Raw genomic sequence first — 25,137 nt, 5'->3', positions numbered from 1 at the left:
GAGACTTCCACTGCACCCGGGGCACCAGGTCTCTGTCTCCACCCACCACCCACCCCTCCTCTCCCTGACTCCTGGGTTCCTCTCATTAGGAGAGGGTTTTCTTGAAGTTGTCTCCCACTCATGGGCCAGATAATATAATTAGAAAACAAGCCAGAGCTGCAGCCCCTTGTCTATCCTGACTCTCAGGAGCCCACACCTGTTCATTGGACCTGGCCGATTCAGAAATTTCCATTTTCGGCAACTGTGAGCCCCTGAGGGGTGATTATTGGCTGGCCTGGGAAGCCTGACCATGCCGGCCAGCCCTCCCCAGGTGTGCCTGTGTTGAGATCAATATAAACACCGCTCCAGGCAGCAAGAGCCCCTGCAGCTGTGCCTGACGCCATTTTCTCTGCCCAGTCAGCAGTCTCGGGGCTGGGCTGGTGGGACGGAGTGAGAGGCCACGGCTTTGTGGTTGGCCCAGTGTGAGTGGGGCTCTGCTGGACTTTCTGCAGCATTTGCCAAGATGCCACCTGCTAAAGAAGAGGACGTGTCACCCATACCTGCCGCTGGAATTTCTCCCTGGGCAGAGGTGAGGAAGGAAGAAAGCAGTGGGGGCCGGGACACCAGGGGTATCTCAGGCAGGGAAATGGAAAGCTTCCAGAAGAGTACCCAGGGCCAGGACCATCCTGGCTGGCCTGCAGGCACCAAGTCGGCTGGCATGCTGTCGCTCATGTGGCTCCATGGCCCTTCCTCTAGGCTTTCAAGTCCTTGTACATATTCAGGTGTTTTACCTGGGAAGGGTGGGAACATTTCAGCAGCAGCTGGCCTGGGTCTCGGCCCACGTTTACTCACAGATGCCTTGGCACGGTCCACCAGCTTTGCAATGAGGACGCTTGTTGCGTGGGGCCTGCTGGCTGAATGGGAGATGATTCCCCACCACTGACCAACTACAGAATTGTTTACAACTGGAGCAATGGCCTGATACGGTTTTCCTCTGTGTAACTTGTGGGTTCTGTTTTTTTTTCTTTTTTTCATTTTTGGTTCAAGGTAGATTTTATTCCTCTTTTTTGTATTTACAGATATAAACATGGAAATAATTTATTCATATAAATACATGTATGTGAAGGGAAGAATATTTTTTCTGTTTTAATTTTTTTAATTTTATTTTTTTAACTTTGAATTTTATTTTATTTTTTTATAAAGCAGGTTCTTTTTGGTTATCTCTTTTCTACATATAAATGTATACATGCCAATCCCAATATCTCAACTCCTCCCACCACCAACCCCAACAGCTTTCCCCCCTTGGTGTCCATACGTTTGTTGTCTACATCTGTTGCTGTATTTTTGCCTTGCAAAACGGTTCATCTGTACAATTTTTCTAGGTTCCACATATATGCATTAATATACAAGATTTGTTTTTCTCTTTCTGACTTACTTCACTCTGTATGACAGTCTCTAGATCCATCAACATCTCTACAAATGACCCAATTTCATTCCTTTATATGGCTTAGTAATATTCCATTTTATACTTGTACCACATCTTTATGCATTCGTCTGTCTGTGGGCAATTAGGTTGCTTCCATTACCTGGATATTGTAAATAGTGATGCAATGAACATTGCGGTGAATGTCTCTTTTTGATTTATGGTTTTGTCTGGGTATATGCCTAGTACTGGGATTGCTGTATCATATGGTAATTCTATTCTTAGTTTTATAAGAAACTCCATAATGTTCTCCACAGTGACTGTATCAATTTACATTCCCAACAATAGTGGAAGAGGGTTCCTTATCTCCACACCCATTCCAACATTTGTTGTTTGTAGATATTCTGATGATACCCGTTCTAACAGGTGTGAGGTGATACACCATGGAGGAGTCTATTTCGTTGAGCAAAGAGTAGGTCTTGTCTATTACATATTTAGCTTATGGAACGGTATGTGTGCTAATTTCAATCTCTGGTTTTATACAGCACCCTAACTCAACTTTCCCCTTAAGGAAGCATAAGTTTTTTATCTAAATGTGAGACTCTGTTCGGTTTTGTAATTTAGTTTATGTGTAGCCAAGTTTACACTCCCTCTATTAGTGATATCTTATGATAATTATCTTTCTGTGTGTGACATATTTCTCTTAGAATCATCATACCTAAATCCACTCAATTTGCTGCTACAGGCCTGATGACATTGATTTCATTGCTGAGTGATATTCCGTTGTACGTAGGTAGCACAACTTCTTTATCCATTTTTTTCTTTCTGGGATATTTAATTTGTACTGGACTCGAGGTTCTTGTAAACACAGCAGCCCTAAATTTTGTGTTGGCTGTGTCTTGTTGATTTTAATTTTCCTAAGCTATAGGGCCAAAAGTGGAAGTGCCCTAGGCTCTGTAGCTTTGTTTTTCAGATGTTTCAGGATACACCATAAACATCTCCAGAGTGTCTGTTGGCAGTTTACATCCCACCCATCAGCATAACAAGGCTCCCTGTTCTCCATGGCCTGTCCTGTGTTTCTGGTTTTTACACTTTTTTCAGATGGCCCTTTTGACGAATGGGAAATGAGACTTCATTGTAGTGCGGATTTCCATTGCTGGAGTGCTTGGTTGGCAAAAAAGGGCATATGCATTTTTTCTGAATATATTCAGGAAAAAAATGTATACGCGCTTTTTGTCCAAGTGCATCACTGTCAAAGATCTGCCGCTTTTCACATGCTTTAAATGCAATTCCAATCTACCTCCTGATATATGATTCCTGCAATTCTGCCTCGTTTTCAAGTCCTCTTTGCAGACTTACTTCAATATATTTTTGCCAATAGCTGTCATTTATAACTCTGCAGGTTTGTGAATTACAGCGCCCATGATTTGCTTTCTTAACTCGCTTCCTTGAAAGCTGGCCACAAAACCGCAGGTTTGCTTCAGGCCGTAATAAGGGTGTGGCACGGCACTCTGAGCCTTTGGTTAATTCCTCTTCCTGGTGGGAAATTAGAGTTAAATGTGCCTCTCCAGACACCTGCCTCACTCCCAGCCCCTTGGTGATGTGTGTCCTCTGGTTTGAGACCACATGTGATGGGTTCCTCATCTTTTGATGATGTGGCCCCACTGGTGTGAGGACACTCCTGCCTGCTTCCCATCCCCTTGGTGATGTGGTCCCTCCGGCGAGAGTCTGATCCTGGTTGGGTTCCTCACACTTCTGTGAGGTGGACCCTCTTCTCTGAGGTCATTTTTGCCTGGGTGGCACACCCCGCCTTGGTGACGTCGGCCCTCTGGTGGCAGTTGGAGCCTGCTGGGAGCCTCCTTCCCTCGGTGATGAGGCCCTCTGGCATCAGGCCCTAACTGCTGGGTTCACACATTTTCTGATACGTGCTAAGTGGTGCGAGGGCACTCCTGCCAGGTTCCCATCCCCATGGGCATGTGGGCCTTTTGCTCTAAGTCCCAACACCTGTGTTGTTCACCGTTTCATGATGTTGGCTCTCTGGTGTTAGTTCACTCAGGCCTAGATCCCATAGACTCTGTGCTCTGAGCCGCCTGCTGGGAGGTTCCAACTGCTGGATTCCTTACCTTTTCTATTCTTTGGGTCCTGTGTTTTCATGCTCCTCCTTCCTAACTCACTCCCAGCCCCTTTTTGATGTAGGTCCTCTGGTTTGAGGCCACCTGTGCTGGTTTCCTCACCTTTATTGATGTGGTCCCACTGGTGTGAGGACACTCCTGCCTGGTTCCCACCCCCTTGGTGATGGGGGCCCTCTGGTGAGAGTCTGATCCTGACTGTATTCCTCACACTTCTGGGAGGTGGGCCCTCTGCTGTGAGGTCACTCCTTCCTGGCTGTCACACGTCACCTTGGAGATGTGCGCCCTCACTTGGGAGTTGGTGCCTGCTGGGAGTCTCCTCCCCTCGGTAATGAGGACCCTCTGGCATCAGGCCCTAACTCATGGGCTCCCAAAATTTTCTGATGTGCGGCCTGTCGTGCGAGTACACTCCTGCCAGCGTCCCATCCCCATGGGGATGTGGGCTTTCTGCTCTGAGGTCCCAACAGCTGGGTTGCTCACAGTGTCAGAATGTGGGCCGTCTACTGTGAGTTCACTCCGGCATGGATCCCATAGCCTCGGTGCTCTGGGCCACCTGCTTGGAGCTTCCAACTGCGGGGTTCCTCACCTTTTTTATTCTATGGGCCCTCTGTTGTGAGTCTCCTCCTGCATGCCTCACTCCCAGCCCTTTCATGATGTGTGTCCCCTTGTTTGAGGCCACATATGCTGTGTTCCTCACCTTTCGCTGATGTGGCCCCACTGGTGTGAGGACACTCCTGCCTGGTTTCCATCCCCTTGGTGATGTGGGCCCTCTGGTTAGAGTCTGATCCTGGTTGGGTTCCTCACACTTCTGTGAGGTGGGCCCTCTGCTGTGAGGTAACTCCTGCCTGGCTTTCTCCCGTTGCCTTGGTGACGTCGGCCCTCTGGTGGCATTTGGAGCCTGCTGGTAGCCTCCTCTCCTCGGTGATGAGGGCCCTCTGGCGTCAGGCCCTAACTGCTGGGTTCCCACATTTTCTGATATGTTCTAAGTTGTGCGAGGACACTCCTGCGAGGTTCCCATCCCCATGGGGATGCGGGCCTTCTGCTTTGAGGTCCCACCGGCTGGGTTGCTCACAATTTCATGATGTGGGCACTCTGCTGTGAGTTCACTGTGGCCTGGATCCCATAGACTCCGTGCTCTTGGCCACCTGCTGGGAGGTTCAAACTGCTGGATTCCTCACATTTTTTATTCTGTGGGCCCTGTGTTGTTAGGCTACTCCTGCCTGCCTCACTCGGAGCACCTTGGAAATGTGGGTCCTCTGGTTTAGGCCACATGTGCTGGGTTCCTCACCTTTCTATAATGTGGCCCCACTGGTGTGAGGACACTCCTGCCTTGTTCCGATCCCCTTGGTGATGTGGGTTCTCTGGTGAGAGCCTTATCCTGGCTGGGTTCCTCACCCTTCTGTGAGGTAGGCCCTCTGCTGTGAGGTCACTCCTGCCTGACTGGCACACGTCACCTTGGCGACATGGGCCCTCAGTTGGGAGTTGGTGCCTGCTGGGAGTCTCCTCCCCTCCGTAATGAGGGACCTCTGGCATCAGGCCCTAACTTCTGAGCTCCCAAAATTTTCTGATGTGCACCCTGTGGTGCGAGTACACTCCTGCCAGGTTCCCAACCCCATGGCAATGTGGGCCTTCTGCTCTGAGGTCCCAACGGTGGGTTGCTCAGTTTCATGATGAGGGCCCTCTGGTGTGAGTTCACTCCGGCCTGGATCCCATAGCCTCGCTGCTGCTGGCCGACTGCAGGGAGGTTCCAACTGCGGGATTCCTCACCTTTTTTCTTCTATGGGCCCTCTGTTTTGAGACTCCTCCTGCCTGCTTCACTCCAGGCCCCATGGTGATGTGTGTCCTCTGGTTTCAGGCTACGTGTGCTGGGTCCCTCACCTTTCAATTATGTGGCCCCACTGGTGTGAGGACACTCCTGCCTGGTTCCTATCCCCTTGGTGATGTGGGTCCTCTGGTGAGAGTGTGATCCTGGCTGGGTTCCTCACCATTCTGTGAGGTGGGCCCTCTGCTGTGAGGTCACTCCTGCCTGGCTGGCACACCCCGCCTTTGCAACGTCGGCCCTCTTGTGTCAGTTGGAGCCTGCTGGGAGCCTCCTCCCCTCCGTGATGAGGGCCCTCTGGCGTCAGGCCCTAACTGCTGGGTTCCCACATTTTCTGATACGTGCTAAGTGGTGTGAGGACACTCGTGCCATGTTCCCAACCCCATGGGAATGTGGGCCTTCTGTTCTGAGGTCCCAACGGCTGGGTTGCTCACAGTTTCATGATGTGGGCCCACTGCTGTGAGTTCACTGCGGCCTGGATCGCATAGACTCGGTGCTCTGTGCCACCTGCTGGGAGGTTCACACTGCAGGATTCCTCAGCTGTTTTATTCTATTGGCCCTGTGTTGTGAGGCTACTCCTGCCTGACTCGATCCGAGACCCATGGTGATGTGGGTCCTCTGGTTTGAGACAACATGTGTTGGGTACCTCAACTTTCGATGATGTGGCGCCACGGGTGTGAGGACACTCCTGCCTGGTTCCCAGACCCTAGCTGATGTGGGCACTCTGGTGAGAGTCTGCTCCTGGCTGGGTACCTTACCCTTCTGTGAGGTGGGCCCTCTGATGTGAGGTAACTCCTGCCTGGTTGGCTCACATCGCCTTGGCGACGTGGAGCCTCTGTTGGCCACTGAAGCATGCTGGGCCTCCTACCCTCTTGAATGACGGCCCTGGAAAAATCACATATGCCATTTTGACCAAGGGAATCATTGTCGAGGTTCTGCCTCTTTTACTATGCTTTCAAAGGACTTCCCGTTTACCTCCTGAAATCGTATTCCTGGAATTCTACCCCACTTTCAAGTCCTCTTCGCAGCCTTCCTTCAAATATTTTTGGACGACAGCTGTCATTTATAACTCTGCAGATTTGTGAATGGCAGTGGCCCTGAGCTCTTTTCTTCAACTCGCTTTCTTGTGAGCTGGCCGCAAAACCACTGGATTGCTTCAGGCCCTAATCTGGTTCTGGCACGGCATGCTGAGCCTTTGGCTATTTCTTCTTCCTAGTGGTAAAGGAGCGTTAAATTTGCCCATGCAGATACCTACAGCTAGTCTCTCATTGGTTCTCCCTATTCATGTTCATCTTGCGCAGAAATTGCAAACTGTGCCAAACAGGAGGTTAAAGGCACTGACTCTCCAAGCTGGGAGAGTGTTAGAAAAGGTTCTGGAATGGTGAACCCGAGTACCAGGGGACGAAAACTGAGATGCATTTAAAAATGTTTACCAGTCACACGGTGGGCCATACTCTGGGTTTCCCATGCATGTTTTAGCTGAAGGAAGAATCCCTTAAACCTGGAGAGCTGGGACCCATGGAATGAGTACCATGCAGTATGACTTCAAAGGGTCTGCGTTTGCTCACCGAACCTCACAAATGCTATCAGCCCGAAGTGTCCGGCCTTATGTCTCACCAAGCTCTTGGTGTAGATGTGGTAAATCCAGGTTGCATCACAAGCCCTGAATGAATTATTTAAGAATTGCTCTCTATTTCACTGTCATTGTGTTTTGTTTTTGTAATTTATTTTGATAACTGGATTTATCGGATTTTCACTACTGCATTAATGCCGCTGTACACACACTTGATTCTCTTACGTAGACATATAAATCCATGGGTTTTAAGATTCTTACTAGTCAGGTATATTCCTAGGCGTGGAATATGGGGTGTTGTGTCCATTTCGTTGAGCAAGGAGTAGGCCTTGACTCTAATATATTTGGTTTATGGAAGGGTATCTGTGGTAATTTCAATCTCTGGTTTTATGCAGCACCCCAACTCACATTTCCCCTTAAGCAAGCATAAGTTGGTTTTCTAAATTTGAGACCCTGTTCTGTTTTGTAATTCAGTGCATGTGTAGCCAAGTTTACATTCCATGTATTAGTGATATCTTATGATGTTTCTTTCTCTGTGTGACTTATTTCTCGTAGAATCATCCTACCTGAATCCAGTCATTATCCCGCTACGGGCCTGATGACGTAGATTTCATTGCTGAGTGATATTCCATTGTACGTACGTACCACAAATTCTGTATCCATTTTTTGCTTTCTCGGATATTTAACTTGTACCAAAGACGAGGTTCTTGTAAACAGAGCCGTCCAAAACTTTGGGGTGGCTGTGTGTTTTTGACTTTAATTTCCCTAAGCTATATGACCATAAGGGCAGTGTCATAGGCTGTGTTGCTGTGTTTCCTACGTGTTTCAGGAAACACCATACACTTCTCCAGAGTGGCTGTTGGCAATTTACATCCCGCCTATCAGCATAACAAGGCTCCTTGTTCTCCATGACCTGTGCTTCCTTTCTGGATTTTACACCTTTTTCAGATGGCCCTTTGGACCGGGGGGCAGTGAGACTACATTGTAGTGCAGATTTCCTTTACACGCTTTCTTGGTTGGCCAAAAAGTGCGTATGTGTTTTTTCCTGAATATATTCAGGAAAAACGCATACGCCCTTTTTGGCCAAGTGCATCATTGTCGACATTCTGCATCTTTTCCTATGCTTTAAGTGCAATTCCAGTCTACCCCCTGAAATCGTTTTCCTGAAATTCTGCCCCGCTTTCAAGTCCTCTTCAAAGACTTACTTCAATACACTTTTGGACGATAGCTGTCATTCATAACTCTGCAGGTTTGTGAATTACAGTGCCCCTGAGCTCCTTTCTTCAACTCGCTTTCTTGTGAGCTGGCCGCAAAACCGCAGGATTGCTTCAGGCCCTAATCTGGTTCCAGCAGGGCACGCTGAGCCTTTGGATAATCCCTCTTCCTGGTGGGAAATGAGTGTTCCATTTGCCCGTGCAGGCACCTACAGCTAGTCTCTCATTGGTTCTCCCTATTCTTGTTCCTCTTGCGCAGAAATTGCAAACTGTGCCAAACAGGACGTTAAAGGCACTGACTCTCCAAGTGGGGATAGTGTTAGTAAAGCATCTGGAACGGTGAACCCGAGTACCAGGGGACGAAACATGAGATGCATTTGAAAACGTTTCCCAATCACACGGTGGACCATACTCTGGGTTTCCCATGCATGTTGTAGCAGAAGGAAGAATCCCTTAAACCTGGAGAGTTGGGACCCATGGAATGGGTACCATGCAGTATGACTTCAAAGGGTCTGCATTTGCTCATCGAACCTCATCAATGCTATCAGCCCGAAGTGTCCAGCCTTATATCTCACCCAGCTCTGGGTGTAGATGTGGTAAATCCAGGTTGCATCACAAGCCCTGAATGAATTATTTAAGAATTGCTCTCTATTTCACTGTCATTGTGTTTTGTTTGTGAAATTTAGTTTGATAATGGGATTTATCGGATTTTCACTGCTGCGTTTAGGCTGCTGTACACATGCTTGATTTCCTTATGGAGACATATAAATCCATGGGTCTTAAGATTCTTACTTGTCAGGTATATTCCCAGGCATTGATTATGGGGTGTTGAGTCCATTTCGTTGAGCAAGGAGTAGGTCTTGTCTATTATATATTTGGCTTATGGAACGGTATCTGTGCTAATTTCAATCTCTGGTTTGATGCAGCACCCCAACTCACCTTTCCCCATAAGCAAGCATAAGTTGGTTTTCTAAATTTGAGACCCTGTTCTGTTTTGTAATTCAGTTCATGTGTAGTCAAGTTTACATTCCATGTATTAGTGATATCTTATGATGTTTCTTTCTCTGTGTGACTTATTTCTCGTAGAATCATCCTACCTGAATCCAGTCATTATCCCGCTACGGGCCTGATGACGTAGATTTCATTGCTGAGTGATATTCCATTGTACGTACGTACCACAAATTCTGTATCCATTTTTTGCTTTCTCGGATATTTAACTTGTACCAAAGACGAGGTTCTTGTAAACAGAGCCGTCCAAAACTTTGGGGTGGCTGTGTGTTTTTGACTTTAATTTCCCTAAGCTATATGACCATAAGGGCAGTGTCATAGGCTGTGTTGCTGTGTTTCCTACGTGTTTCAGGAAACACCATACACTTCTCCAGAGTGGCTGTTGGCAATTTACATCCCGCCTATCAGCATAACAAGGCTCCTTGTTCTCCATGACCTGTGCTTCCTTTCTGGATTTTACACCTTTTTCAGATGGCCCTTTGGACCGGGGGGCAGTGAGACTACATTGTAGTGCAGATTTCCTTTACACGCTTTCTTGGTTGGCCAAAAAGTGCGTATGTGTTTTTTCCTGAATATATTCAGGAAAAACGCATACGCCCTTTTTGGCCAAGTGCATCATTGTCGACATTCTGCATCTTTTCCTATGCTTTAAGTGCAATTCCAGTCTACCCCCTGAAATCGTTTTCCTGAAATTCTGCCCCGCTTTCAAGTCCTCTTCAAAGACTTACTTCAATACACTTTTGGACGATAGCTGTCATTCATAACTCTGCAGGTTTGTGAATTACAGTGCCCCTGAGCTCCTTTCTTCAACTCGCTTTCTTGTGAGCTGGCCGCAAAACCGCAGGATTGCTTCAGGCCCTAATCTGGTTCCGGCAGGGCACGCTGAGCCTTTGGATAATCCCTCTTCCTGGTGGGAAATGAGTGTTCCATTTGCCCGTGCAGGCACCTACAGCTAGTCTCTCATTGGTTCTCCCTATTCTTGTTCCTCTTGCGCAGAAATTGCAAACTGTGCCAAACAGGACGTTAAAGGCACTGACTCTCCAAGTGGGGATAGTGTTAGTAAAGCATCTGGAACGGTGAACCCGAGTACCAGGGGACGAAACATGAGATGCATTTGAAAACGTTTCCCAATCACACGGTGGACCATACTCTGGGTTTCCCATGCATGTTGTAGCAGAAGGAAGAATCCCTTAAACCTGGAGAGTTGGGACCCATGGAATGGGTACCATGCAGTATGACTTCAAAGGGTCTGCATTTGCTCATCGAACCTCATCAATGCTATCAGCCCGAAGTGTCCAGCCTTATATCTCACCCAGCTCTGGGTGTAGATGTGGTAAATCCAGGTTGCATCACAAGCCCTGAATGAATTATTTAAGAATTGCTCTCTATTTCACTGTCATTGTGTTTTGTTTGTGAAATTTAGTTTGATAATGGGATTTATCGGATTTTCACTGCTGCGTTTAGGCTGCTGTACACACGCTTGATTTCCTTATGGAGACATATAAATCCATGGGTCTTAAGATTCTTACTTGTCAGGTATATTCCCAGGCATTGATTATGGGGTGTTGAGTCCATTTCGTTGAGCAAGGAGTAGGTCTTGTCTATTATATATTTGGCTTATGGAACGGTATCTGTGCTAATTTCAATCTCTGGTTTGATGCAGCACCCCAACTCACCTTTCCCCATAAGCAAGCATAAGTTGGTTTTCTAAATTTGAGACCCTGTTCTGTTTTGTAATTCAGTTCATGTGTAGTCAAGTTTACATTCCATGTATTAGTGATATCTTATGATGTTTCTTTCTCTGTGTGACTTATTTCTCGTAGAATCATCCTACCTGAATCCAGTCATTATCCCGCTACGGGCCTGATGACGTAGATTTCATTGCTGAGTGATATTCCATTGTACGTACGTACCACAAATTCTGTATCCATTTTTTGCTTTCTCGGATATTTAACTTGTACCAAAGACGAGGTTCTTGTAAACAGAGCCGTCCAAAACTTTGGGGTGGCTGTGTGTTTTTGACTTTAATTTCCCTAAGCTATATGACCATAAGGGCAGTGTCATAGGCTGTGTTGCTGTGTTTCCTACGTGTTTCAGGAAACACCATACACTTCTCCAGAGTGGCTGTTGGCAATTTACATCCCGCCTATCAGCATAACAAGGCTCCTTGTTCTCCATGACCTGTGCTTCCTTTCTGGATTTTACACCTTTTTCAGATGGCCCTTTGGACCGGGGGGCAGTGAGACTACATTGTAGTGCAGATTTCCTTTACACGCTTTCTTGGTTGGCCAAAAAGTGCGTATGTGTTTTTTCCTGAATATATTCAGGAAAAACGCATACGCCCTTTTTGGCCAAGTGCATCATTGTCGACATTCTGCATCTTTTCCTATGCTTTAAGTGCAATTCCAGTCTACCCCCTGAAATCGTTTTCCTGAAATTCTGCCCCGCTTTCAAGTCCTCTTCAAAGACTTACTTCAATACACTTTTGGACGATAGCTGTCATTCATAACTCTGCAGGTTTGTGAATTACAGTGCCCCTGAGCTCCTTTCTTCAACTCGCTTTCTTGTGAGCTGGCCGCAAAACCGCAGGATTGCTTCAGGCCCTAATCTGGTTCCAGCAGGGCACGCTGAGCCTTTGGATAATCCCTATTCCTGGTGGGAAATGAGTGTTCCATTTGCCCGTGCAGGCACCTACAGCTAGTCTCTCATTGGTTCTCCCTATTCTTGTTCCTCTTGCGCAGAAATTGCAAACTGTGCCAAACAGGACGTTAAAGGCACTGACTCTCCAAGTGGGGATAGTGTTAGTAAAGCATCTGGAACGGTGAACCCGAGTACCAGGGGACGAAACATGAGATGCATTTGAAAACGTTTCCCAATCACACGGTGGACCATACTCTGGGTTTCCCATGCATGTTGTAGCAGAAGGAAGAATCCCTTAAACCTGGAGAGTTGGGACCCATGGAATGGGTACCATGCAGTATGACTTCAAAGGGTCTGCATTTGCTCATCGAACCTCATCAATGCTATCAGCCCGAAGTGTCCAGCCTTATATCTCACCCAGCTCTGGGTGTAGATGTGGTAAATCCAGGTTGCATCACAAGCCCTGAATGAATTATTTAAGAATTGCTCTCTATTTCACTGTCATTGTGTTTTGTTTGTGAAATTTAGTTTGATAATGGGATTTATCGGATTTTCACTGCTGCGTTTAGGCTGCTGTACACACGCTTGATTTCCTTATGGAGACATATAAATCCATGGGTCTTAAGATTCTTACTTGTCAGGTATATTCCCAGGCATTGATTATGGGGTGTTGAGTCCATTTCGTTGAGCAAGGAGTAGGTCTTGTCTATTATATATTTGGCTTATGGAACGGTATCTGTGCTAATTTCAATCTCTGGTTTGATGCAGCACCCCAACTCACCTTTCCCCATAAGCAAGCATAAGTTGGTTTTCTAAATTTGAGACCCTGTTCTGTTTTGTAATTCAGTTCATGTGTAGTCAAGTTTACATTCCATGTATTAGTGATATCTTATGATGTTTCTTTCTCTGTGTGACTTATTTCTCGTAGAATCATCCTACCTGAATCCAGTCATTATCCCGCTACGGGCCTGATGACGTAGATTTCATTGCTGAGTGATATTCCATTGTACGTACGTACCACAAATTCTGTATCCATTTTTTGCTTTCTCGGATATTTAACTTGTACCAAAGACGAGGTTCTTGTAAACAGAGCCGTCCAAAACTTTGGGGTGGCTGTGTGTTTTTGACTTTAATTTCCCTAAGCTATATGACCATAAGGGCAGTGTCATAGGCTGTGTTGCTGTGTTTCCTACGTGTTTCAGGAAACACCATACACTTCTCCAGAGTGGCTGTTGGCAATTTACATCCCGCCTATCAGCATAACAAGGCTCCTTGTTCTCCATGACCTGTGCTTCCTTTCTGGATTTTACACCTTTTTCAGATGGCCCTTTGGACCGGGGGGCAGTGAGACTACATTGTAGTGCAGATTTCCTTTACACGCTTTCTTGGTTGGCCAAAAAGTGCGTATGTGTTTTTTCCTGAATATATTCAGGAAAAACGCATACGCCCTTTTTGGCCAAGTGCATCATTGTCGACATTCTGCATCTTTTCCTATGCTTTAAGTGCAATTCCAGTCTACCCCCTGAAATCGTTTTCCTGAAATTCTGCCCCGCTTTCAAGTCCTCTTCAAAGACTTACTTCAATACACTTTTGGACGATAGCTGTCATTCATAACTCTGCAGGTTTGTGAATTACAGTGCCCCTGAGCTCCTTTCTTCAACTCGCTTTCTTGTGAGCTGGCCGCAAAACCGCAGGATTGCTTCAGGCCCTAATCTGGTTCCAGCAGGGCACGCTGAGCCTTTGGATAATCCCTCTTCCTGGTGGGAAATGAGTGTTCCATTTGCCCGTGCAGGCACCTACAGCTAGTCTCTCATTGGTTCTCCCTATTCTTGTTCCTCTTGCGCAGAAATTGCAAACTGTGCCAAACAGGACGTTAAAGGCACTGACTCTCCAAGTGGGGATAGTGTTAGTAAAGCATCTGGAACGGTGAACCCGAGTACCAGGGGACGAAACATGAGATGCATTTGAAAACGTTTCCCAATCACACGGTGGACCATACTCTGGGTTTCCCATGCATGTTGTAGCAGAAGGAAGAATCCCTTAAACCTGGAGAGTTGGGACCCATGGAATGGGTACCATGCAGTATGACTTCAAAGGGTCTGCATTTGCTCATCGAACCTCATCAATGCTATCAGCCCGAAGTGTCCAGCCTTATATCTCACCCAGCTCTGGGTGTAGATGTGGTAAATCCAGGTTGCATCACAAGCCCTGAATGAATTATTTAAGAATTGCTCTCTATTTCACTGTCATTGTGTTTTGTTTGTGAAATTTAGTTTGATAATGGGATTTATCGGATTTTCACTGCTGCGTTTAGGCTGCTGTACACACGCTTGATTTCCTTATGGAGACATATAAATCCATGGGTCTTAAGATTCTTACTTGTCAGGTATATTCCCAGGCATTGAATATGGGGTGTTGAGTCCATTTCGTTGAGCAAGGAGTAGGTCTTGTCTATTATATATTTGGCTTATGGAACGGTATCTGTGCTAATTTCAATCTCTGGTTTGATGCAGCACCCCAACTCACCTTTACCCATAAGCAAGCATAAGTTGGTTTTCTAAATTTGAGACCCTGTTCTGTTTTGTAATTCAGTTCATGTGTAGCCAAGATTACATTCGGTGTATTAGTGATATCTTATGATGTTTCATTCTCTGTGTGACTTTTTTCACTTAGAATCATCGTACCTGAATCCACTCATTATGCCAGGACGTGCCAGATGACATAGACTTCATTGGTGAGTGATATTTCATTGTACGTACGTACCACAACTTCTTTATCCATTTTTCGCTTTCTGGGATATTTAACTTGTACCGTAGACGAGGTTCTTGTAAACAGAGCCGTCTGAAACTTTGGGGTGGCTGTGTGGTTTTGATTTTAATTTCCCTAAGCTATAGGACCATAAGTGGAAGTGCCGTAGGCTCCGTTGCTTTGTTTTTTAGGTGTTTCAGGAAACACCATACACTTCTCCAGAGTGGCTGTTGGCTATTTACATCCCACCCATCAGCATAACAAGGCTCCCTGTTCTCCATGGCCTGTGCTGCATTTCTGGATTTTACCCTTTTTTCAGATGGCCCTTTTGACCGGGGGGCAGTGAGACTTCATTGTAGTGCAGATTTCTTTAACATGCTTGCTTGGTTGGCCAAAAAGAGCGTATGCGTTTTTTCCTGAATATATTCAGGAAAAAACGCATAGGCCCTTTTTGGCCAAGTGCATCATTGTCGACGTTCTGCCTCTTTTCCTATGCTTTAAATGCAATTCCAGTCTACCCCCTGAAATCGTTTTCCTGCAATTCTGCCCCGCTTTCAAGTCCTCTTCGCAGCCTTCCTTCAATATATTTTTGGACGATAGCTGTCATTTATAACTCTGCAGGTTTGTGAATTACAGTGCCCCTGAGCTACTTTTTCAATCGCTTTCTTGAGAGCTGGCCGCAAACCCGCAGGATTGCTTCAGGCCCTAATCTGGTTCCGGCACGGCATGCTGAGCCTTTGGTTAATTCCTCTTCCTGGTGGGAAATGAGCGTTAAATTTGCCCGTGCAGACACCTACAGCTAGTCTCTCATTGGTACTCCCTATTCCTGTTCATCTTGCGCAGAAATTGCAAACTGTGCCAAACAGGAGGTTAAAGGCACTGACTCTCTAAGTTGGGAGAGTGTTAGTAAACGGTCTGGAATACTGAACCCGAGTAAAAGGGGACAAAACTGAGATGCATTTGTAAACGTTTCCCGGTCACACGGTGCACCATATTGTGGGTTTCCCATGCATGCTATAGCTGAAGGAAGAATCACTTCAACCTGGAGAGTTGGGACCCATGGAATGGGTACCATGCAGTATGACTTCAAATGGTCTGCATTTGCTCATCGAACCTCACCAATGCTATCAGCGCGAAGTGTCCAACCTTATGTCTCACTCAGCTCTGGGTTTAGATGAGGTAAATCCAGGTTGCATCACAAGCCCTGAATGAATTATTTAAGAATTGCTCTCTATTTCACTGTCATTGTGTTTTGTTTTTGTAATTCATTTTGATAAAGGTTTTATAGGGTTTTCTCTGCTGCCTTCATGCAGCTGTACACACGCTTGATTCTCTTATGGAGACATATAAATCCATGGGTTTGAGGATTCTTACTAGTCATGTGTATTCCTAGGCGTTGAATATAGGGTGTTTAGCCCATTTCGTTGAGCAAGGGGTAGGTCTTGACTATTACATATTTGACGTATGGAATGGTATCTGTGCTAATTTCTATCTCTGGTTTTATGCAGCACCCCAACTGACGTTTCCCCTTAAGCAAACATAAGTTGGTTTTCTAAATTTGAGACCCTGTTCTGTTTTGTAATTCAGTTCATATGTAGCCAAGATTACAATTGGTGTATTAGTGATATCTTATGATGTTTCATTTTCTGTGTGACTTATTTCACTTGGAATCATCGTAACTGAATTCACTCATTATGCCACGACGGGCCCGATGACATAGACTTCATTGGTGAGTGATATTCCATTGTACGTACGTACCACAACTTCTTTATCCATTTTTCGCTTTCTGGGATATTTAACTTGTACTGTAGGCGAGGTTCTTGTAAACAGAGCCGTCTGAAACTTTGGGGTGGCTGTGTGTTTTTGATTTTAATTTCCATAAGCTATAGGACCATAAGTGGAAGTGCCGTAGGCTCCGTTGCTTTGTTTTTTAGGTGTTTCAGGAAACACCATACACTTCTCCAGAGTGGCTGTTGGCTATTTACATCCAATCCATCAGCATAACAAGGCTCCCTGTTCTCCATGGCCTATGCTGCATTTCTGGATTTTACACTTTTTTCAGATGGCCCTTTTGACCTGGGCGCAGTGAGACTTCATTGTAGTGCAGATTTCTTTAACATGCTTGCTTGGTTGGCCTAAAAGGGCGTATGCGTTTTTTCCTGAATATATTCAGGAAAAAACGCATACGCACTTTTTGGCCAAGTGCATCATTGTCGACGTTCTGCCTCTTTTCCTATGCTTTAAATGCAATTCCAGTCTACCCCCTGAAATCGTTTTCCTGCAATTCTGCCCCGCTTTCAAGTCCTCTTCGCAGCCTTCCTTCAATATATTTTTGGACGATAGCTGTCATTTATAACTCTGCAGGTTTGTGAATTACAGTGCCCCTGAGCTCCTTTCTTCAACTCGCTTTCTTGTGAGCTGGCCGCAAACCCGCAAGATTGCTTCAGGCCCTAATCTGGTTCCGGCACGGCATGCTGAGCCTTTGGTTAATTCCTCTTCCTGGTGGGAAATGAGCGTTAAATTTGCCCGTGCAGACACCTACAGCTAGTTTCTCATTGGTTCTCCCTATTCCTGTTCATCTTGCGCAGAAATTGCAAACTGTCCCAAACAGGAGGTTAAAGGCAATGACTCTCCATGTGGGGAGAGTGTTAGTAAAGGGTCTGGAATTGTGAACCCGAGTAAAAGGGGTAGAAAACTGAGATGCATTTGAAAACGTTTCCCGGTCACACGGTGCACCATACTGTGGGTTTCCCATGCATGCTTTAGCTGAAGGAAGAATCGCTTAAACCTGGAGAGTTGGGACCCATGGAAAGGATACCATGCAGTATGACTTCAAATGGTCTGCATTTGCTCATCGAACCTCACCAATATTATCAGCCCGAAGTGTACAACCTTATGTCTCACTCAGCTCTGGGTTTAGATGAGGTAAATCCAGGTTGCATCACAAGCCCTGAATGAATTATTTAAGAATTGCTCTCTATTTCACTGTCATTGTGTTTTGTTTTTGTAATTCATTTTGATAATAGGATTTATCGGATTTTCTCTGCTGCCTTCATGCAGCTGTACACACGCTTGATTCTCTTATGGAGACATATAAATCCATGGGTTTGAAGATTCTTACTAGTCAGGTGTATTCCTAGGCGTTGAATATAGGGTGTTTAGCCCATTTCGTTGAGCAAGGGGTAGGTCTTGACTATTACATATTTGACGTATGGAATGGTATCTGTGCTAATTTCTATCTCTGGTTTTATGCAGCACCCCAACGCACCTTTCCCCTTAAGCAAACATAAGTTGGTTTTCTAAATTTGAGACCCTGTTCTGTTTTGTAATTCAGTTCATGTGTAGCCAAGATTACATTCGGTGTATTAGTGATATCTTATGATGTTTCATTTTCTTTGTGACTTATTTCACTTAGAATCATCATACCTGAATCCACTCATTATGCCACGACGGGCCAGATGACATAGACATCATTGGTGAGTGATATTCCATTGTACATACGTACCACAACTTCTTTCTCCATTTTTCGCTTTCTGGGATATTTAACTTGTACCGTAGACGAGGTTCTTGTAAACAGAGCCGTCTGAAACTTTGGGGTGGCTGTGTGTTTTTGATTTTAATTTCCCTAAGCTATAGGACCATAATTGGAAGTGCCGTAAGCTCCGTTGCTTTGTTTTTTAGGTGTTTCAGGAAACACCATACACTTCTCCAGAGTGGCTGTTGGCAATGTATATCACACCCATCAGCATAACAAGGCTCCCTGTTCTCCATGGCCTGTGCTGCATTTCTGGATTTTACCCTTTTTTCAGATGGCCCTTTTGACCCGGGGGCAGTGAGACTTCATTGTATTGCAGATTTCTTTAACATGCTTGCTTGGTTGGGCAAAAAGGGCGTATGTGTTTTTTCCTGAATATACTCAGGAAAAAACGCATACGCCCTTTTTAGCCAAGTGCATCATTGTCGACGTTCTGCCTCTTTTCCTATGCTTTAAATGCAATTCCAGTCTACCCCCTGAAATCGATTTCCTGCAATTCTGCCCCGCTTTCAAGTCCTCTTCCAGCCTTCCTTCAATATATTTTTGGACGATAGCTGTCATTTATAACTCTGCAGGTTTGTGTATTACAGTGACCCTGAGCTCCTTTCTTCAAATCGCTTTCTTTTGAGCTGGCCACAAACCCGCAGGATTGCTTCAGGCCCTAATATGGTTCTGGCACGGCATGCTGAGCCTTTGGTTAATTCCTCTTCCTGGTGGGAAATGAGCGTTAAATTTGCCCGTGCAGACACCTACAGCTAGTCAGTCATTGGTTCTCCCTATTCCTGTTCATCTTGCGAAGAAATTGCAAACTGTGCCAAACAGCAGGTTAAAGGCACTGACTCTCCAAGTGGGGAGAGTTTAATAAAGGCTCTGGAATTGTGAACCCGAGTAAAAGGGGACGAGAACTGAGATGCATTTGAAAACGTTTCCCAGTCACATGGTGCACCCTACTGTGGGTTTCCCATGCATGTTTTAGCTGAAGGAAGAATCGCTTATACCTGCAGAGTTGGGATCCATGGAATGGGTACCATGCAGTATGACTTCAAAGGGTCTGCACTTGCTCATCGAACCTCACCAATGCTATCAGCCCGAAGTGTCCAAGCTCATGTCTCACTCAGCTCTTGGTGTAGATGAGGTAAATCAAGGTTACATCACAAGCCCTGAATGAATTATTTAAGAATTGCTCTCTATTTCACTGTCATTGTGTTTTGTTTTTGTAATTCATTTTGATAATGGGATTTATCGGATTTTCTCTGCTGCCTTCATGCAGCTGTACACACGCTTGATTCTCTTATCCAGACATATAAATCCGTGGGTTTGAAAATTCTTTCTAGTCAGGTTTATTCCTAGGCATTGTATATAGGGTGTTTAGCCCATTTCGTTGAGCAAGGGGTAGGTTTCACTATTACATATTTGACGTATGGAATGATATCTGTGCTAATTTCTATCTCTGGTTTTATGCAGCACCCCAACTCACCTTTCCCCTTAAGCAAACATAAGTTGGTTTTCTAAATATGAGTCCCTGTTCTGTTTTGTAATTCAGTTCATGTGTAGCCAAGATTACATTCCGTGTATTAGTGATATCTTATGTTGTTTCAATTTCTGTGTGAGTTATTTCACTGAGAATCATCGTACCTGAATCCACTCATTATGCCACGACGGGCCTGATGACATGGATTTCATTGGTGAGTGATATTCCATTATACGTACGTACCACAAGTTCTTTATCCATTTTTCGCTTTCTGGGATATTTAACTTGTACCGTAGACGAGGTTCTTGTAAACAGAGCCGTCTGAAACTTTGGGGTGGATGTGTGTGTTTTTGATTTTAATTTCCCTAAGCTCTAGGACCATAAGTGGAAGTGCCGTAGGCTCCGTTGCTTTGTTTTTTAGGTGTTTCAGGAAACACCATACACTTCTCCAGAGTGGCTGTTGGCAATTTACATCCCACACATCAGCATAACCAGGCTCCCTGTTCTCCATGGCCTGTGCTGCCTTTCTGGATTTTACACTTTTTTCAGATGGCCCTTTTGACCGGGGGGCAGTGAGACTTCATTGTAGTGCAGATTTCTTTAACATGCTTGCTTGGTTGGCCAAAAAGGGCGTATGCGTTTTTTCCTGAATATATTCAGGAAAAAACGCATACGCCCTTTTTGGCCAAGTGCATCATTGTCGACGTTCTGCCTCTTTTCCTATGCTTTAAATGCAATTCCAGTCTACCCCCTGAAATCGTTTTCCTGCAATTCTGCCCCGCTTTCAAGTCCTCTTCGCAGCCTTCCTTCAATATATTTTTGGACGATAGCTGTCATTTATAACTCTGCAGGTTTGTGAATTACAGTGCCCCTGAGCTCCTTTCTTCAAATCGCTTTCTTCTGAGCTGGCCGCAAACCCGCAGGATTGCTTCAGGCCCTAATCTGGTTCCGGCACGGCATGCTGAGCGTTTGGTTAATTCCTCTTCCTGGTTGGAAATGAGCGTTAAATTTGCCCCTGCAGACACCTACAGCTAGTCTCTCATTGGTTCTCCCTATTCCTGTTCATCTTGCGCAGAAATTGCAAACTGTGCCAAACAGCAGGTTAAAGGCACTGACTCTCCAAGTGGGGAGAGTGTTAGTAAAGGGTCTGGAATTGTGAACCCGAGTAAAAGGGGACAAAAACTGAGATGCATTTGAAAATGTTTCCCGGTCACATGGTGCACCATACTGTGGGTTTCCCATGCATGCTTTAGCTGAAGGAAGAATGGCTTAAACCTGGAGAGTTGGGACCCATGGAATGGGTACCATGTAGTATGACTTCAAATGGTCTGCATTTTCTCATCGAACCTCACCAATGCTATCAGCCCGAAGTGTCCAACTTTATGTCTCACTCAGTTCTGGGTGTAGATGAGGTAAATCCAGGTTGCATCACAAGCCCTGAATGAATTATTTAAGAATTGCTCTCTATTTCACTGTCATTGTGTTTTGTTTTTGTAATTCATTTTGATAATAGGATTTATCGGATTTTCTCTGCTGCCTTCATGCAGCTGTACACACGCTTGATTCTCTTATGGAGACATATAAATCCATGGGTTTGAAGATTCTTACTAGTCAGGCGTATTCCTAGGCGTTGAATATAGGGTGTTTAGCCCATTTCGTTGAGCAAGGTATAGTTCTTGACTATTACATATTTGACGTATGGAATGGTATCTGTGCTAATTTCTATCTCTGGTTTTATGCAGCACCCCAACTCACCTTTCCCCTTAAGCAAACATAAGTTGGTTTTCTAAATTTGAGACCCTGTTCTGTTTTGTAATTCAGTTCATGTGTAGCCAAGATTACATTCGGTGTATTAGAGATATCTTATGATGTTTCATTTTCTGTGTGACTTATTTCTCTTAGAATCATCGTACCTGAATCCACTCATTATGCCACGACGGGCCAGATGAAATAGATTACATTGGTGAGTGATATTCCATTGTACGTACGTACCACAACTTCTTTATCCATTTTTCGCTTTCTGGGATATTTAACTTGTACCGTAGACGAGGTTCCTGTAAACAGAGCCGTCTGAAACTTTGGGGTGGCTGTGTGTTTTTGAGTTTAATTTCCCTAAGCCATAGGACCATAAGTGGAAGTGCTATAGGCTCCGTTGCTTTGTTTTTTAGGTGTTTCAGGAAACACCATACATTTCTCCAGAGTGGCTGTTGGCAATTTACATCCCACCCATCAGCATAACAAGGCTCCCTACTCTGCATGGCCTGTGCTGCCTTTCTGGATTTTACACTTTTTTCAGATGGCTCTTTTGACCACGGGGCAGTGAGACTTCATTGTAGTGCAGATTTCTTTAACATGCTTGCTTGGTTGGCCAAAAAGGGCGTATGCGTTTTTTCCTGAATATATTCAGGAAAAAACGCATACGCCCTTTTTGGCCAAGTGCATCATTGTCGACGTTCTGCCTCTTTTCCTATGCTTTAAATGCAATTCCAGTCTACCCCCTGAAATCGTTTTCCTGCAATTCTGCCCCGCTTTCAAGTCATCTTCGCAGCCTTCCTTCAATATATTTTTGGACGATAGCTGTCATTTATAACTCTGCAGGTTTGTGAATTACAGTGCTCCTGAGCTCCTTTCTTCAAATCGCTTTCTTGTGAGCTGGCCGCAAACCCGCAGGATTGCTTCAGGCCCTAATCTTGTTCCGGCATGGCATGATGAGCGTTTGGTTAATTCCTCTTCCTGGTTGGAAATGAGCGTTAAATTTGCCCGTGCAGACACCTACAGCTAGTCTCTTATTGGTTCTCCCTATTCCTGTTCATCTTGCGCAGAAATTGCAAACTGTGCCAAACAGCAGGTTAAAGGCGCTGACTCTCCAAGTGGGGAGAGTGTTAGTAAAGGCTCTGGAATTGTGAACCCGAGTAAAAGGGTACGAGAACTGAGATGCATTTGAAAACGTTTCCCGGTCACACGGTGCACCATACTCTGGGTTCCCCATGCATGTTTTAGCTGAAGGAAGAATCCCTTAAACCTGGAGAGTTGGGACCCATGGAATGGGTCCCATGCAGTATGACTTCAAAGCGTCTGTATTTGCTCATCGAACCTCACCAATGCTATCAGCCCGAAGTGTCCAACGTTATGTCTCACTCAGCTCTGGGTGTAGATGAGGTAAATCCAGGTTGCATCACAAGCCCTGAATGAATTATTTAAGAATTGCTCTCTATTTCACTCTCATTGTGTTTTGTTTTTGTAATTCATTTTGATAAGGGGATTTATCGGATTTATTCTGCTGAATACATGCAGCTGTACACACGCTTGATTCTCTTATGGAGACATATAAATCCATGGGTTTGAAGATTCTTACTAGTCAGGTGTATTCCTAGGCGTTGAATATACGGTGTTTAGTCCATCTCGGTGAGCAAGGGGTTGGTCTTGACTATTACATATTTGACTTATGGAATGGTATCTGTGCTAATTTCTATCTCTGGTTTTATGCAGCACCCCAACTCACCTTTCCCCTTAAGCAAACATAAATTGGTTTTCTAAATTTGAGACCCTGTTCTGTTTTGTAATTCAGTTCATGTGTAGCCAAGATTACATTCCGTGTATTAGTGATATCTCATGATGTTTCATTTTCTGTGTGACTTATTTCCCTTAGAATCATCATACCTGAATCCACTCATTATGCCACGACGGGCCTGATGACATAGATTTCATTGGTGAATGATATTGCTTTGTACGTAGGTACCACAACTTCTTTATCCATTTTTCGCTTTCTGGGATATTTAACTTGTACCGTAGACGAGGTTCTTGTGAAGAGAGCCGTCTGAAATTTTGGGGTGGCTGTGTGTTTTTGATTTTAATTTCCCTAATCTATAGGACCAAAAGTGGAAGTGCCGTAGGCTCCGTTGCTTTGTTTTTTAGGTGTTTCAGGAAACACCATACACTTCTCCAGAGTGGCTGTTTGCAATTTACATCCCAACCATCAGCATAACAAGGCTCCCTGTTCTCCATGGCCTGTGCTGCCTTTCTGGATTTTACACTTTTTTCAGATGGCCCTTTTGACCGGGGGGCAGTGAGACTTCATTGTAGTACAGATTTCTTTAACATGCTTGCTTGGTTGTCCAAAAAGCGCGTATGAGTTTTTTCCTGAATATATTCAGGAAAAAACGCATATGCCCTTTTTGGCCAAGTGCATCATTGTCGACGTTCTGCCTCTTTTCCTATGCTTTAAATGCAATTCCAGTCTACCCCCTGAAATCGTTTTCCTGCAATTCTGCCCCGCTTTCAAGTCCTCTTCGCAGCCTTCCTTCAATATATTATTGGACGATAGCTGTCATTTATAACTCTGCAGGTTTGTGAATTACAGTGCCCCTGAGCTCCTTTCTTCAAATCGCTTTCTTGAGAGCTGGCCGCAAACCCGCAGGATTGCTTCAGGCCCTAATCTGTTTCTGGCACGGCATGGTGAGCGTTTGGTTAATTCCTCTTCCTGGTGGGAAATGATCGTTAAATTTGCCCGTGCAGACACCTACAGCTAGTCTCTCATTGGTTCTCCTTATTCCTGTTCATCTTGCCCAGAAATTGCAAACTGTGCGAAACAGCAGGTTAAAGGCACTGACTACCCAAGTGGGGAGAGTTTTAGTAAAGTGTCTGGAATTGTGAACCCGAGTAAAAGGGGACGGAAACTGAGATGCATTTGAAAACGTTTCCCAGTCACACGGCGCACCATACTGTGGATTTCCCATGCATGTTTTAGCTGAAGGAAGAATCCCTTAAACCTGGAGAGTTGGGACCCATGGAATGGGTCCCATGCAGTATGACTTCAAAGGGTCTGCATTTTCTCATCGAACCTCACCAATGCTATCAGCCCGGAGTGTCCAACCTTATGTGTCATTCAGCTTTGGGTGTAGATGAGGTAAATCCAGGTTGCCTCACAAGCCCTGAATGAATTATTTAAGACTTGCTCTCTATTTCACTGTCCTTGGGTTTTGTTTGTGTAATTCATTTTGATAATGGGATTTATCGGATTTTCTCTGCTGCATTCATGCCGCTGTACACACGCTTCATTCTCTTACGGAGACATATAAATCCATGGGTTTGAAGATCCTTACTAGTCAGGTGTATTCCTAGGCATTGAATATGGGGTGTTTAGTCCATTTCGTTGAGCAAGGGGTAGGTCTTGACTATTACATATTTGGCTTATGGAAAGGTATCTGTGCTAATTTCTATCTCTGGTTTTATGCAGCACGCCAACTCACCTTTCCCCTTAAGCAAGCATAAGTTGGTTTTCTAAATTTGAGACCCTGTTCTGTTTTGTAATTCAGTTCATGTGTAGCCAAGTTTACATTCCGTGTATTAGTGATATCTTATGATGTTTCATTTTCTGTGTGACTTATTTCACTTAGAATCATCGTACCTGAATCCACTCATTATGCCGCGACGGGCCTGATGACATAGATTTCATTGCTGAGTGATATTCCATTGTACGTATATACCACAACTTCTTTATCCATTTTTCACATTCTGGGATATTTACCTTGTACTGTAGACGAGGTTCTTGTAAATAGAGCCATCCGACACTTTGGGGTGGCCTTGTGTTTTTCATTT

The sequence above is a fragment of the Delphinapterus leucas genome, chromosome 1 (assembly GCF_059928025.1).
Source record: "Delphinapterus leucas isolate spDelLeu-1000000601 "Yukka" chromosome 1, BTC_Dleu_Yukka2, whole genome shotgun sequence".
In the NCBI taxonomy this organism is placed as follows: Eukaryota; Metazoa; Chordata; class Mammalia; order Artiodactyla; family Monodontidae; genus Delphinapterus; species Delphinapterus leucas.
The sequence above is the reverse complement of the archived record's forward strand: the minus strand, read 5'-3'. Positions refer to the sequence as shown.